A 16192-nucleotide genomic window follows, 5' to 3' on the forward strand; every position below is an offset into this window, starting at 1 on the left:
GAAAACCACAATGAGATACCACCTCACACCAGTGAGAATGGGGAAAATTAGCAAGGCAGGAAACAACAAATGTTGGAGAGGATGCGGAGAAAAGGTAACCCTCCTGCACGGTTGGTGGGAATGTGAACTGGCGCAGCCACTCTGGAAAACTGTGTGGAGGGTCCTCAAAGAGTTAAAAATAGAGCTACCCTATGACCCAGCAATTGCACTGCTGGGGATTTACCCCAAAGATTCAGATGCAATGAAATGCCGGGACACCTGCGCCCCGATGTTTATAGCAGCAATGTCCACAGTAGCCAAACTGTGGAAGGAGCCTCGGTGTCCATGGAAAGATGAATGGATAAAGAAGATGTGATTTATGTATACAATGGAATATTACTCAGCCATTAGAAACAACAAACACCTACCATTTGCTTCAACGTGGATGGAACTGGAGGGTATTATGCTGAGTGAAATGAGTCAATCGGAGAAGGACAAACATTATATGGTCTCATTCATCTGGGGAATATAAAAAATAGTGAAAGAGAATAAAGAGGAAGGGAGAAAAAATGAGTGGGAAATGTCAGAGAGGGAGACAGAACATGAAAGATTCCTAACTCTGGGAAACGAACTAGGGGTGGTGGAAGGGGAGGTGGGAGGGGGGTGGGGGTGACTGGGTGACGGGCACTGAGGGGGGGGCACTTGGTGGGATGAGCACTGGGTTTTATTCTATATGTTGGCAAATTGAACACCAATAAAAAATCAATTTAAAATAAATAAATAAATAAATATTCTAATCGCTAAAAAAAAGTGTCAACTTCCTGTTGCAAATGGTATATTATTAATTATTTTTCAAAATCCTCAGGTAGTTGATTTTTTTTGTCTAAAGTTTTTAGTTATAATCAGCAGGAGAGATAGACGATAAATAACTAATTCCACCTCAGACTGTACCAAGAGACAGTCTTTTTATTCTCAAAATGTTTTTATCCAAGTTTGGTATGATCAATTCCTTCATGTTCTATAGAAATTGCATGTAAGATTGTGTGAGTATTTGTGGGTAGATTTTAACTGCTCATGTGTGGGGTTTTTTTTCAATTTTTAAAAATTTTATATAAATTCAATTTGCCAGCATATGGTATAACACTCAGTGCTCATCTCATCATGCTCATGTGTTTTGAAGTGACCATAAAATCATTTGGTTTTTCTCTCTCTCCTTTAGTCAGTTTGGTAATATATATTTGGGAGTGAGAGTCTGATTTCACTTAAGTTTTAAAATTTATCAGCATAAAGTTATTCATAATACTCTCTTTCAGATCATTGTTGTTATTTCTAGTCACAGTCTCTTGTCACAGAGACCTTTGCCTCCTCTTTTATGGGAAAGACATTGCAGCCTTGCCAGAGGTTGACAATTAATTTAGTGTTTACAGAGACTGATTTTCTTTTTCTGTATATTTGTATTATATTCCATTTTCTCTCTTCCTGTGTTCATTATTTCTTTCCTTCTACGTTCTCTTTTTCTTTCTTTCTGTTTCTTTCTTTCTTTTCTTTCTTTCTTTGTTTCTTTCTTTCTTTCTTTTTTTTAAAATTTTCTATTTATTCCTGAGACACAGAGAGAGAGTCAGAGACATAGGCAGAGAGAGAAGCAGACTCCATTCAGGGAGCCCAATGTGGGACTCAATCCCGGGACCCCAAGATCACGCCCTGGGCCGAAGGCAGACACTCAACCTCGGAGCCACCCAGGCGTCCCTTCTTTTTATTTTTTTTAAATATTTTATTTATTTATTCATGAAAGACACTCAGAGAGAGGCAGAGACACAGGCAGAGGAAGAAGGAGGGTTCCCGCGGGGATCCCGATGTGGGACTCGATCCCAGGACTCTGGGATCACGCCCTGAGCCAAAGGTAGATGCTCAACTACTGAGCCACCCAGGCATTCCTTTCCTTCTACTTTCTTTGGGTTTTTGCACTTACCTTATTTGAGACTTCTTTGGTTGGATTATTATTTGATTTATGTCCATCTATTCTGGACTATAAGCATTACAAACAATGCTTCCCTTCTGTGTAACACTTCAGTTTTATTCCACAATACTGTAGGATTGTAGTTAAGAATTCTTAGAATAGACTTTTATGTTTCTTTTTTTGTATGTTTTTTTTTATTGGAGTTCGATTTGCCAACATATAGTATAACACCCAGTGCTCATGCCGTCAAGTGCTCCCTTAGTGCCTGTCACCCAGGCACCCCATCCCCCTGCCCACCTCTCCTTCCACTATCCCTTGTTCATTTCCCAGAGTTAGGAGTCTTTCATGTTTTGTCACCTCCCTGATTTTTCCCACTCATTTTCTCCCCTTGACCTTATAATCCCTTTCACTATTTTTTAATATTCCCCATATGAGTGAAACCATATAATGATTGTCCATCTCTGATTGACTTACTTCACGCAGCGTAATACCCTCCAGTTCCATCCACGTTGAAGCAAATGGTTGATATTTGTCATTTCTAATGGCTGAGGAATATTCCATTGTATACATAGACCACATCTTCTTTATCCATTCATCTTTCCATGGACACCGAGGCTCCTTCCCCAGTTTGGCTATTGTGGACATTGTTGCTATAAACATTGGGGTGCAGGTGTCCCAGATTTTCCTTGTATCTGTATCTTTGGGGTAAATCCCCAGCAGTGCAATTTCTGGGTCATGGGGTAGCTCTATTTTTAACTCTTTGAATAACCTCCACACAGTTTTCCAGAGTGGCTGCACCAGTTCACATTCCCACCAACAGTGCAAGAGGGTTCCCCTTTCTCCACATCCTCTCCAACATTTGTGGTTTCCTGCCTTGTTAATTTTCCCCATTCTCACTGGTGTGAGGTGGTATCTCATTGTGGCTTTGATTTGTATTTCCCTGATGGCAAGTGACATGGGGCATTTTATTATGTGCTTGTTGGCCATGTGTAGGTCTTCTTTGGTGAAATTTATGTTCATGTCTTTTGCCCATTTCATGATTGGATTGTTTGTTTCTTTGGTGTTGCGTTTAATAAGTTCTTTATAGATCTTGGATACTAGCCCTTTATCTTTTTTTTTTTAATTTTTATTTATTTATGATAGTCACACAGAGAGAGAGAGAGATGCAGAGACACAGGCAGAGGGAGAAGCAGGCTCCATGCACCGGGAACCCGATGTGGGATTCGATCCCGGGTCTCCAGGATCGCGCCCTGGGCCAAAGGCAGGCGCCAAACCGCTGCGCCACCCAGGGATCCCCACTAGCCCTTTATCTGATACGTCATTTGCAAATATCTTCTCCCAATCTGTAGGTTGTCTTTTAGTTTTGTTGATTGTTTCTTTTGCTGTGCAGAAGCTTTTTATCTTGATGAAGTCCCAATAGTTCATTTTTGCTTTTGTTTCCCTTGCCTTCAGAGATGTATCTTGCAAGAAGTTGCTGTGACCAAGTTTAAAAAGGGTGTTGCCTGTGTTCTCTTCCAGAATTTTGATGGATTCTTGTCTCACATTTAGATCTTTCAGCCATTTTGAGTTTATCTTTGTGTATGGTGTAAGAGAATGGCCTAGTTTCATTCTTCTGCACGTGGCTGTCCAATTTTCCCAGCACGATTTACTGAAGAGACTGTCCTTTTGCCAGTGGATAGTCTTTCCTGCTTTGTCAAATATTAGTTGACCATAGAGTTGAGGGCCCATTTCTGAGTTCTCTATTCTGTTCCATTGATCTATGTGTCTGTTTTTGTGCCAGTACCACACTGTCTTGATGACCACAGCTTTGTACTACAACTTGAAATCCAGCATTTGATGCCCTGACTCTGGTTTTCTTCTTCAATATTCCCCTGGCTATTCGGGGTCTTTTCTGATTCTGCATAAATCTTAAGATTATTTGTTCCAACTCTCTGAAGAAAGTCCATGATATTTTGATGTGGATTGTATAGAATGTGTAAATTGCCCTGGGTTTGCATTGACATTTTCACAATATTAATTCTTCCAATCCATGAGCATGGAATGTTTCTCCATCTCTTTGTGTCTTCCTCAATTTCTTTCAGAAGTGTTCTGTAGTTTTTAGGGTATAGATCCTTTACCTCTTTGGTTAGGTTGATTCCTAGGTATCTTATGCTTTTGGGTGCAATTGTAAATGAGATTGTTTAATTTCTCTTTCTTCAGTCTCATTGTTAGTGCACAGAAATGCCACTGATTTCTGGGCATTGATTTTGTATCCTGTCACATTGCAGAATTGCTGTATGAGTTCTAGCAATCTTGGGGTGGAGGCTTTAGGTTTTCTATATAGAGTATCATGTCATCTGTGAAGAGAGAGAGTATGACTTCTTCTTTGCCAGTTTGAATGCCTTTTATTTCTTTTTGTTGTCTGATTGCTGAGGCTAGGACTTCTAGTACTATGTTGAATAACAGTGGTGAGAGTGGACATCCCTGTAGTGTTCCTGACTCTTATGTCTCTATTAGTCATGTATTTCTAATACTCTTCCACGGGGGAAAATAAGCCTTTCTTCTGAGGCTTCTCTAGTTTCCAGTCCATTGTACCAGCACCACATGAGTAGTGCATCCTCTGTTAGTCTCTCCCCCAGGAGAGTCCATCTGTGTGTGCCACACCTGACCCTCAGCCCGAATCTCGAGAGGCAGGACCCTCGGAGAACAAATGGCTGGCAATTACCAGCTCACCTAGAAAAGGCTCTTCTGTCTCTGGAATTTTCATTCATCTACTGCTCTTTGCTTTAACAGCTCCCACATGTTTTTGAAAATGTTTTTGCAATTTACTAAATTTTTTTCTAGTTGATGCAATGGGAAAGTGAGGCTGTTATAATCTACCACATATTACTTAGAAATAAAAGTCCTCTTTGGAAAAAATTCAACCATTTCTTATATCCTCGAGACTCATAAATTTCTATCTCTAGTTCTGCACTTTCCTCTGAGCCTTGAATTCATATATTCAACTGCCCTGAGACCTTTCAACCTGAACGTCCTATGTATGGTTCTAACTTAGAGTATCCAAAAGTGAACTCATCATGTACTGCTCCTCTTTCCCATTCAATCTTCTTGTGTTCCCAGCCTCAGCTGGTGGCACTGCCATCTCTCCAGTGCTCCAACCTGTTCCCATAAACACTGTCTATACCAAATAGTTCTCATGTGATGTATTGTATTATCTGTTCACTTGCTAATCATCACAAAGAAAATGAATAAAACCTTGACTCAGAATGAGCCAATCAGAATGCTTCCCTAGAAGTTTCATGCCTAGACCTAGAATAAGAGGGTCTTTCTTATCTGGAAAAACATGTGCCTGTAGCTATTTGCAACCATGGTCCCAGTCTTATGGATAAAGCAGAGCTGAGCAGGTAATATCGACATGAAGAGAGTAGCAAAGATGAGGAGGCAGTGAAGAGAGAGGATCCTATTAGCATTTGTATGCACTGTTGTCACCATTACCTCCTGTTCTCTAGGCTGGGAAACTTCTATGGCCTAAGCTTGTACAAGTTAGGTTTCTGTCGCATGCAACCAAAGAGCTCTGATTTAAGAGGTTACTCAAGAAATCTTTTTTGGGCTTAGACTGAGGCACGAAGCTGATTGCTAAGGGGTGGAAACGGAGAATATTCCTAGAAGTTCTTTGTTAAATGGGAGACAGAGAAGTAAGACACAGACTTAAAATGATCATTCTATGGATGTTACCAACCCTCGGTGCTGCGTGTGCATGGGGTCGTCTATAGAGGCTCCGTGGAAGAGAGAAAGCAACAATACCGAGATAGGCAGGAGACAACAGTGGACAGAGAAAACTTGAGAGTGTACATTAACTGAGCACTCACCATGTGCCTGGCATGGTTCTTAGTGTCTTGCATGTATTAACTAGTTAGTTCTTACAGTAACCCTTTGAGGTCAGGTGTTATTCTTCTCCTCGTTATGGCCATGAGAAACTGAGGCACAAAGGGACTCAGTAATGGCCAAGCGGCACAGGTGATCAGCACCAATGCCTTGCTACAAACACAGGCAGCCTAGCTACTCTCTTAGCTGCTACGCTATACTGCCCCCTGATGGTCAATCAGGCATTGCCGATAAAGCCCGCCACATCGCAAAACCGTGATCAGGGGCAAGGTCATGTTAACAAGAGTTAAATGAGAACCATTTGCTTGGAGCAAAAGTTCTTATTAAAAGAAATGGAAGAAAAGGTACAAACACCAGCTTGTAGGATATATCCTAAAAGCCTTTCAATGCCATGTAAGTCTGAACTTGTTTGTGATGTCCTGAGATTAATGCCGCTAAACCACAATCAGGCCAAAATGCAAATACGTCTTCAGAGTGACTGGGCACTACTGTTGAAGTTGTGCACTGCACGCAGGAACCTAGCTGCAGCAACAGGTGGGGCCTGAAACCCAGCCTGTGCACCAGGGACCAAAGCTGAGATACACAGGTTGTCTTGGAGATTCCACCCTTTTATAATTTGTGCAAAGTACAATAGTAGCTTGTAGCAACCCACCCGTCTTCTCTGCAAGGTTGTTTGCCGGTAAGAAATTGAGAGATCTTTCCAGAGACTATTACTGAGAGCATCCTCAGTGTCAGGCAATGAACTGGATACTTAAGTGCTTTGACTCTCCTAATCCTTACAGTCGGGCAAGGTAGGTTATAATGTCCTATTACAGAAAAAGACTAAGGCCAAGAAAGGCTATGTCATTCAACTCAAGGCAGCATGGCCAACATTCTAATCCAGGTCAGACCCCAAACCTCAGTGATGGTTCAGTGCTCCAGCTCAACCTCTTCCACATCCAGAATGACACAAAATTTCCACCTCTTGACACCATGCTGCTCACCTGTCAGTGCCAGAGGAAAGCTAGCCAGCTGGGTCCTGATCAACCACAGCAGGACAGAAGATGCTGATGAAACCACTCTGTAGCCACCAAGGGGTTAAGAGAGTCAGCTTCTGGGTTGGAAAAGCAGATGCAGACGGGGTGGATCCCACAGGAAATAAAGCACGGGAGACAGGTGAGCAGTGTTCCTGGCAGCCGACAAGAGTGAAAATAAAATCTATTCTAAGCTGCCAGCTCGCACCTCTCCTTCAGTTTAACAAGTGTATTACTGTCGAATTTGCAGCTATGGACATGCCACTTATAGTTCAAAACCATTTCTGTTTTAGCCCCAACTCAGTCAGTCAGAACTGACAGAGAAGGATTTAAAAAAAAAAAAAAAAAAAAAGATACTTTTTTTTTCCCCACCATTGTTCTCCAAGTGAATCTGAAGTTCCTGTGACTGTGGCATGAAGATGCTCAGGGAATTCTCCAGAGGTCTCCCACAGGTCAGCAAGGAGGACATTTTGCCCCATTGTCACCGCTGGGTCTTTAGCAGATAGCTTTTTCCAAACAGGATTTTTCCCCTGAAATTGTTTAGAGTTTCAAACATTAAACAGCCTCTAGAAAATCTTGGTTGAGGGCACAAGATGCTCCCTAAGCCAAAGGAAAAAGGAGATGATTTTGAATAAAGGAACTTCCTCACCTGAAGAGATGCTACATAGGGACCAGCAGATGGATGAGGAGTCAGAGAACCAAGAGAATTGTTGTAAGAAGAAAAGGAAGGGAGCCCCGCCGTCCTGCATGTGCCATGTCCAGTGCTATTCGAAGACACTTAACGCTTATTCATTCATTTAAACATCACGATGGTCTAGTTGGGCAAATAACAGATTTTCATCCCCACTTTACAGAGGAGGAAACTGACTAACTGAAGAGGTTAAATATAAGTCACCCAAAGTCAAAAACATTGGTAGGGCTCTGATTGAATCCAAGCAGTTTGGACCAAGAGGCTGTACTCCTACACCATATGGTCTCTTGGTGCCACCTATGTTTTCTAGGACATTTGTGAAAACAATTCTCACACCACTGGATGGAGGAGAGCTTTACAAAGGCACAAGCAATGTGTTGTGGGTGCCACAGAGGGAAAATCTGGAGAAGGTGGGAAATTGGGATCACTTCCCAGATAGAGAAGCTTTGGACACAAGGTCTAAGAACTTGGTCAGACTTTGAAAGGTTACAGGTAAGAGGAGAGCCTTCTAGATTGTTGCTTCTCTTTATTCCTGTGAAACCCTCCAAATTGGCCAACCATCAGGACTTCAGCTCAATGTGTCTGAAACTCTTCACCTCCTTCCAAGCCTGCTTTCCATCCATATTGCCTCTGACGGCGGCCCCTCCACTCACCCAACTTAGGAATCAGCTTTGATCTTGCCCCTTCAATATGTCATCAATAATTACCCCATCCTCCATAATGAGAAGAAACCAATTTCACAAGAATGCTTGGCCTGAGAGACACACAGGGGAGTCTCTGAGAAAGCCTCCATGGGAAATATCCCGAAGTCAGTCCGTGGAGAGCACATTTAGGAACAATTCAAGAAACTTGGTTTCTCAGACCTGGCAGTCACTAACTTGTGCAAAATGAATTCATCTTCCTGGACTTCGAACCGCCTCTTTCTATAAAATGGCAGACAAAACAGGAAAGAATAGAAGTTGGTGGACTAAATCATTTCCGGATTTCCTCTTCGCTAAAACATTCTCTCATTCTTTGCTTTCTGTCCTGGCTTCTCTTTTTACTTACAGGCTTCTTGATTCTCTTCCCATCCTGTATAAGTTCTGAAGCCAGACAGAACTTGATGTGTCTGTGAACCCTGCTCCCTACAAGGTCGGGAGTCCCAGGAAATTATCTCATTGAGGTCTTTAGATCTTCACCCTAGTTTCAAAGTGAGTCCATTGGTACCTCTATCCAATGCCAGAGGGGAGATCTAAATGACCTGAACGAAGCTTCCTTTTCTATGAACCACACTCTCATTCCTGCTTGGGTCGCTTAGGATGAAGCTTTCTCCCCAAAAGAGGTATCCCCTGACCTGTCTCATTAAGCCACCCACATGGGAAGGAAAAAAAGAAAAATCCAGGTAAGAGAGAAAGAGAAAAGTCTAAGACAAAACAAGGAAAGTGGCACCATAAATCCCTCACATTTGAAATAAGAAATCCAAAATGGAAAGGTACCGAAATACAAAAAAAGTTGATTTTCCATCCCAAAATTCTACACCACCATCACTAACCACTGCCCTCCACCCACTGCCAAGTTCACAGCTCAAGATTATGTCTTTGACAAACAGGGAGCTGTTCTTTGGAGTAAAAACAAGACTGAGGAAAGCCTGAGCTGCTCTCAGAAGTGCAATTGTGCCACGATGTCCATCTTGCCAAATAAACAGTAGTTATGCAATCAATAACTGTCAAGCAATGAATGAATACATTAACATTGTAATGTTCTTCTCAACAATACTTTAATAACAAAGTACAGTTCAAGGCATCATAAATAGATAACCAAAGAAAGCAAGGCTTTTTCTCTTTCTTTCTTTCATTCTTTCTTTTTTTCTTTTCTTTTTTCCTTCCTTCCTTCCTTCCTTCCTTCCTTCCTTCCTTCCTTCCTTCCTTCCTCTCTTTCTTTCTTTCTTTCTTTTCATCCAACCACTTGTCCTCAAGGGTCTCTGTTCATTTTATTTCTGTTTTAGAAGCTTGTTGATTTAAAACATACAATTACCATCACATTTATCCTATCAGTGAGGAAAGAGAGTTTCAGAGCTCTAGCACTAATTGCCAAGCAACAGAGTTGTGAGGGGAGCCAGGACTCAAACCTATTTCTACCTCATTACCAAGCTGGTACCTTCTCCACTCACTGTGCAGCGATAGAAGGAAATGTGTGCAAAACCCCAGACAAACAGGCTCATGTTTTATCATCCTTCTCTTCTCCAGCTCGCTGAGAAAGGCAGAATTTTGCTTTCCAGTTTATCTGTTCGATATATGCCTTCTAGAAGCCATGTCGAGAGGGAGATGGTATTTCTTTGAGGAGTATCCTTTTTCCCATTTCCAGAAATGTTGACTTTACTACAAGGCTAATATTGCATTACTATGGATTTTTTTTTTTTTTTTACTTAATTGAAATGAATGAGTCTTTTAGCTGAACTCCCTCCTCCTAAGAAGCTGTCTTAAGATGCTGGAAGTGCTATCAGGTATATTTGTTATTCTTTCTCATTCCAAAAAAGAATAGGGACAAAACAGCCTTCTCTCTGAGGATGTGGGATGATGGGGGAGAGGACCATAGTGTTTGCTTCTTGCCCTTCCTATCTTCCTCACTATAACCCAAGCTATTCCATCATGGTTTAATCACTTTCCACACCCCAGTCGATTCTTCTGTTATTTATTATTGAAGCATAATTAACACACAATGCTATATTCGTTTCAAGTATAGAACATATTGATTCGACAATTCTGTTCATCACTGAGTGCTCACACCACGGCTGAGTCTTATGGAGTCCATTGGTTTTTCCAAAAGACCTTGGCCAGAGTACAAAGACTTCAGTCAAACTCTTAGATCAGCATGAGCAGGTTTATCAAGATTTTAGCTCAACTGAATGTAGGCTGGGCCTAAATCTTGAAAAAAAAATTAAAAAGAAAAGACAATGTTTATACACTGCAAAAGCTTTGTCTTCCAGATGACTGACCCGCATGCTCATAGTTTTAAGAGTTTCTGTCCTTTGATGATAATTTTTGTGATGATGTTTTAATTTCTGTTTGTTCTCAAGGGAGGATATTAGTAGAAAGACTGCTTGGATAGTGTAAGTATTAGCCAACTACTATTGACATAGGTACATGTTCACACATGCTTATATGCAACACACACACGCACACACACTCACAGCCATTCCTGTCTCATCCTTTTCTACTTTATTTTTTATTGAATTTACTTTTTGTATATATTTTTTATTGGAGTTAGATTTGCCGACATATAGCATAACACCCAGTGCTCATCCCATCAAATGCCCTCCTCAGTGCCCGTCACCCAGTCACCCCAACCCCCTGCCCATCTCCCTTTCCACCACCCCTTGTTCATTTTCCAGAGTTAGGAGTCTCTCATGTTGTCTCCCTCCCTGATATTTTCCACTCATTTTCTCTCCTTTCCCCTTTATTCCCTTTCACTATTTTTTATATTCCCTTTTCTACTTTAGAATTATTGGAGAAGACATCTTTTTTTCTGGTAGGCCAAAGCTTCCTTGCACAAGAGTTCCCATCCCGTAGTGTGACCCTTTCCTCTGGCATGCCTCACTCACTCCTCCCCCAGGTGCTGGAGGCAGTGTTTGCTCTGTCAGTTGAGTTTGAGAACACAAACCAGGTGTGTGTAATCAGCTTCTTCCCACTGCTTTCTCTTTGGGACTGACCTGCTCTCCACCATGTGGTAAGTTTCTCCATAAAGTCCTCTCTCCTGTTGGTGGGACCTTTTCCCACCATGCCGTGTCTGAGGTGGAGAAGTCTGTCTCATCCTGAAGTTGAGTATCAGGAAGCCCACACAAAACTCATCCAAGCCACACACTGCTCTAGCTTTACCAGTAGTAATACCTCATTTGCCATCTGTGGGATTCCTTTTTCTTTCTCAATCAGTTCAGAACTCATGCAGGGGAAAGAGGGGGAATTATGGGTGGACTGCTGCCAACAACCCTCAAGAACTACAACTACTTCCAGTTTCTAACCCATGAGCAGACACCAGCTAAGGGAAGGGAGCAAACATGGGCTGTTTGGATAGAACACAAAGAGCATCCCTAGATGCCAGCTGTCAAACACCCCTTCCTTTTAATGTTGGGGGTGGGGAGAGAATCCTTGCTTCCTTTCTGGACCGGGACATGAAACTAGCACCATCACAAGACTGCCAAACAGGAATTAAGACCATTCCACACCTCCTCATGAGCATAAGCATCCTTTATTGACCCTTTTTACAGATTAGGTCCCTCTCTGGGCTGCACCTCCCCCACCTATGTAGCAGGGATAATAGATAGCCATGCCACCCTCCTATAGGCTTATTGGAGGATAAAATGAGATAACAGGAGAGTACTTAGTTTCTGGCATTCGTAAGGTCTCAGTGAAGTTTATCTAGGTTTGCTGTTTCTTCAGTTTTGTTGCAATCTCCTATTGTTAATTTGTTGTTGTAAGAAGGACAATGAAACCCAGAGAGGTTATGTAGCTCATGCAAACACTCATTTCACAATTTGCATCTGTTGGCTTTGACATCTTGCCCATCTTTCCTCTGGTTGTTAGTGTAATGCCAAATTAGCTTAAGTTTATGTGATGTTGTGAGAGTCCTAATCATTTTTTTTTAAGTGATCACCTTTAATCAAGAGAGACAGGACCTCCGTGTGCCAAGAGTCCTCATGCAGTTCTGCATTGATTGGCGAAGGTGTCAACGGTACCAGCTTATAATTAATTATGCGGGCCTCAGAGTCAACACTTCGATTATCTCCAGCCTCATCACTAATGTGTCTAAAGAGGGGGAGGAAAGGAGCAAGGGAAGGGCCTAGTGTGCCCTTCAAGGCAGTTCCACTCCTGGGAGCCACTGGGCAGGGGGTACAAATCAGGTCAGGAGACAGTGAATCTAAGAAAATAATAGTTCAGGGAGTCAGATCCTGCAGTGGAAAGAGTCTTAGCCTCTAAGCCAGAAGATCTGAGTTCAAGTCCTGCCACTAACTGGATAAACTCTGACAGCAGAAAGAAACCAGCACTACCAACTGCTTACTCTGCCCGCCCCCTAAAGACATGATTTTATTTCATCTCTTTAATGCCACCACGAGAGAGACAGTATCCCATGCCACAGCCCCCACTGCAATTTACAAGGAGTAAAAATTAAGCTCAGAGGACTCATAGCTAGTAGATGACAAATAGAGGAGGATTCAAACTCTTCAGAGTGGCTTTGCCCCATATCCTTCTTTTAAAAAAAAAAGATATTATTTATTTGAGAGAAAGAGCACAAAGTTGGGGAGGAACAGAGGGAGAGGGGAGGACCTCAAGCAGGCTCTATGCTGAACACAGAGCCTTGATGCAGGGCTTGATCTCATGACCCTGAGATCATGATCTGAACCAAAATGAAGAGTTGGACGCTCAAGCAACTAAGCCTCCCAGGCACCCTGGACCATATCCTTGTCTCCAAGAGATCATTGGTCTTGCTTCTAAACTGCAAGAATAGGGGCTTGTCTCCACACTAGGACCCTTCCTATCCTGCTCATCAACCCAGGAGAAGTCTCACACTGCCTCTTTCATGATGCTGCCTGTGCCCCCAGCTACATGTGACATCCCTCTGTTTTTTACATGCCAGGGTTATAGTCAGTTAGGGGAATCTTGTCATTCCCTTTGCCTCAAATATACTAGTTCCTTTTAAAGCATTTTGTTTGTGTCTATAATGGATATAAATTATAAGGTCTTCCCAGAATCCCTCCATTCCACTGGGAGTAGCATCTTCTTTTCCTGGAGCTTTTCCTCCTATAGGTCTAGCCATGATGCTAAAATGGGTACTGCTATCTTCTTAGGAACCCAATCTCCTTGATTACATCAAGTTCAAGCCAGCCAATGATGAGGCCACATCTCCCATCCTTTTTCCACTCTCAGTTGATTGGCTTAATGGTGAAATAAACAAAAGAGAGACTGATAGCAGAACCAACTATATGCAAAATGCAGAACCCATCCCATCGGTGGCTGTGTCCTGGGGCCTTGTGGGGAAAGCAGCGTGCCTGGGAAAAGACTAAGCAGAGACTGAGACTGAGTCAGAGAAATCCCAGCATACTCAAATCCTCTGTGTCAACTGAGCTACACCCTTACACTGCCTGCCATTTTGTAGTTCAGCTGATACCAGGACACCCTTGCAACAAATTATTTTTTTGCCTTGCTACGTTCCCTTACTGTAACTGAACTACCTTAATATAATATCTATCCACCCATCTTGTGGCACATACGTGCGTTCAATCCTCATTATTCATGGATTCTGTATTTGCAAATTTGCCTAGTTGCTAAAATTTATTTGTAACCCCAAATCGATACTCACCGCACCTCCGCAGTAATTAGCAGACATGTGCAGATGTGCAGAAAGAAGAAAATGTGTCTCCTGACACGCATGTTCTCGGCTAAGGTCGAACAAGACAACACTCTGCCTTCGCGCTTCTGCTCTCCTATTGTAAACAAGTGTCTTTCTCATAGGCTAGGTAGTGCTATATTTTTCACATTTTTGTACTTTTTGTTGGTAAATGTGCTGTTTACAGTGACCCTAAGCCTGGCACGAAGTGCTGTTTGGTGTTCCCAAGCACAGAAAGGCAGCGATATACCTGAGGGAGAAAATCAGTGCGTTCATAAGCTTCATTCAGGCAAGAGTTATGGCGCTGTTGGCTGTGAGTTCAATGTTAATGGATCAACAACATATAGTAAATTAGATGTCTTAAAGCAGACACAGACACACATACAAAAAACAAGGTCATGTATTGATGTTTGAGCCCTTGCAATGGCTTTATAGATATTATTGCGAATAATAGGAATCAATTGTAGACATATATATCCAGCATGTATACATATGTGTGTACATGTGTATACACACATATACAGGTGTGAGTGTAGACATAGGTATGCATACATGGAGGGAACAGCTACCACTGATTGTACATACATATGCACACAAATATATACATATACATATGTGTGTGTGAGAGAGAAAAAAAACAGAGAGAGAGAGAGAGTGAGAGAGAGATTTATCATACATATTTTCCAACAATCCTTTGCAGGGCAGGAGCAATTTTCTTGACCTCTTTCTTCAGTGGTACCATGCTTCCTTCCCACTGTTGAGTCAATAAATGTCTGCTGAATGAAAAGATGTCAACCATCTCACCAACCCTATCAGAAGCTAATTATCAAGCACCCACTACTCATCGCCATAGATCGTATATGGTGGCCCATCTGCACAGCAAGCAATCCTGCTTCGGCGATACTGACCAACCCCACAGGAAGGACACCTGCTTATCCTGGGTTTGCACATTGTTGGGGGCACCCTGACTGAGGATATATGGACCACGGGCTCCACATCAAATCATAGGCCTGGAGAGTAACTTAAAGAGGAAGATGTAGAGAATGTGGACTTTGGTAGCCCAAATACCCGAGTTCAATTCTTGGCTGCACACTCTGGGCCTCTGGCCTTTCTCTTAGTATTCTATCCATGAAGTGTTTCTTCCACTATAAGAAGGTGCTCGAGGCTCATCTTTGTTCACAAACCCTTTGTGCTGTGTGCTGGGTGGGGATGTCCTCACAGCCACTGAGAGGATGAGGTGGTTCTAGAGAACTACACTCTCACCACCTCCCCTGCTATCTACTCATACAACAGGTAAGGGGAGAAAGTTCTGCATTGTGACCACGCAGCGCAGCCATGCAAAATGGCTCAAAGAAGCCCTGAGCCTACAGCTGGTTATTCAAACCAGCAGAAATAAGCAGTCAGAGACAAAGCTAAAGAGACACGCAGGGCTGAGTGGAGGCTGAGTAATTAAAAAGCCCCGGTGAGGATTCTATAATAAGGGGAAAGGTGAATTGTGGCGAGATGGGCAGAAGCCATCCTGAGGCTACTTTCAAATTAGGAGAACAAACAGACAACTCCCTGGGGAACCTTTAGTGATCTGGAGAGCAGGGCCTCCATGGCCAAGCCTCCTGTGCACACATAGAAGCTGCTGACAAGTCAAATTTCTTGCATAAAAGGGAGTAAGTGCTTACACAGGGCCTAAACACTTTTTTTTAATTAATTAATTAATTTATTTATGATAGTCACACACAGAGAGAGAGAGGCAGAGACACAGGCAGAGGGAGAAGCAGGCTCCATGCACCGGGAGCCTGACGTGGGATTCGATCCCGGGTCTCCAGGATCGCGCCCTGGGCCAAAGGCAGGCGCCAAACCGCTGCGCCATCCAGGGATCCCCCTAAACACTTTTTAGTTGGCAAAGCACTTCCCTTATATTGCTTCACGTCTGATTCTCTCAAAAGCTCGAGAAAGTAGGCAGATTTTAATGAAGAGGAAATCAAGGCACAAAATTTCAATGAGTTTCATGAGGTCACATTGCCAGGTAAGGGGCAGAGCTGAGGCTCAAACTCATGTCATCTGATTCTAAACCCAGAGCCCTTTTCTGCCCACCATCAATGTCCCCACAAAACTTGAAACTCAAGGACCCTGGGGACTATGAGCAGCATGTTCTGGGCTCCTTCATAGGAGACCAGCAATGATAAGCCTGCCTGCCTAGGTGGACAGCAAAGAAACCGGACCTACAAAGGAACAAATATCAGGCTGGACCCAAACACCATCTCATGGAATAGCAGGAAACACTTTTAAATATTTCCCTGGTGATTCCAATGTGCAACCAGGTTGAGAGCTACT

This window comes from Vulpes lagopus, chromosome 5, assembly GCF_018345385.1.
Source record: "Vulpes lagopus strain Blue_001 chromosome 5, ASM1834538v1, whole genome shotgun sequence".
NCBI classification, from domain to species: domain Eukaryota; kingdom Metazoa; phylum Chordata; class Mammalia; order Carnivora; family Canidae; genus Vulpes; species Vulpes lagopus.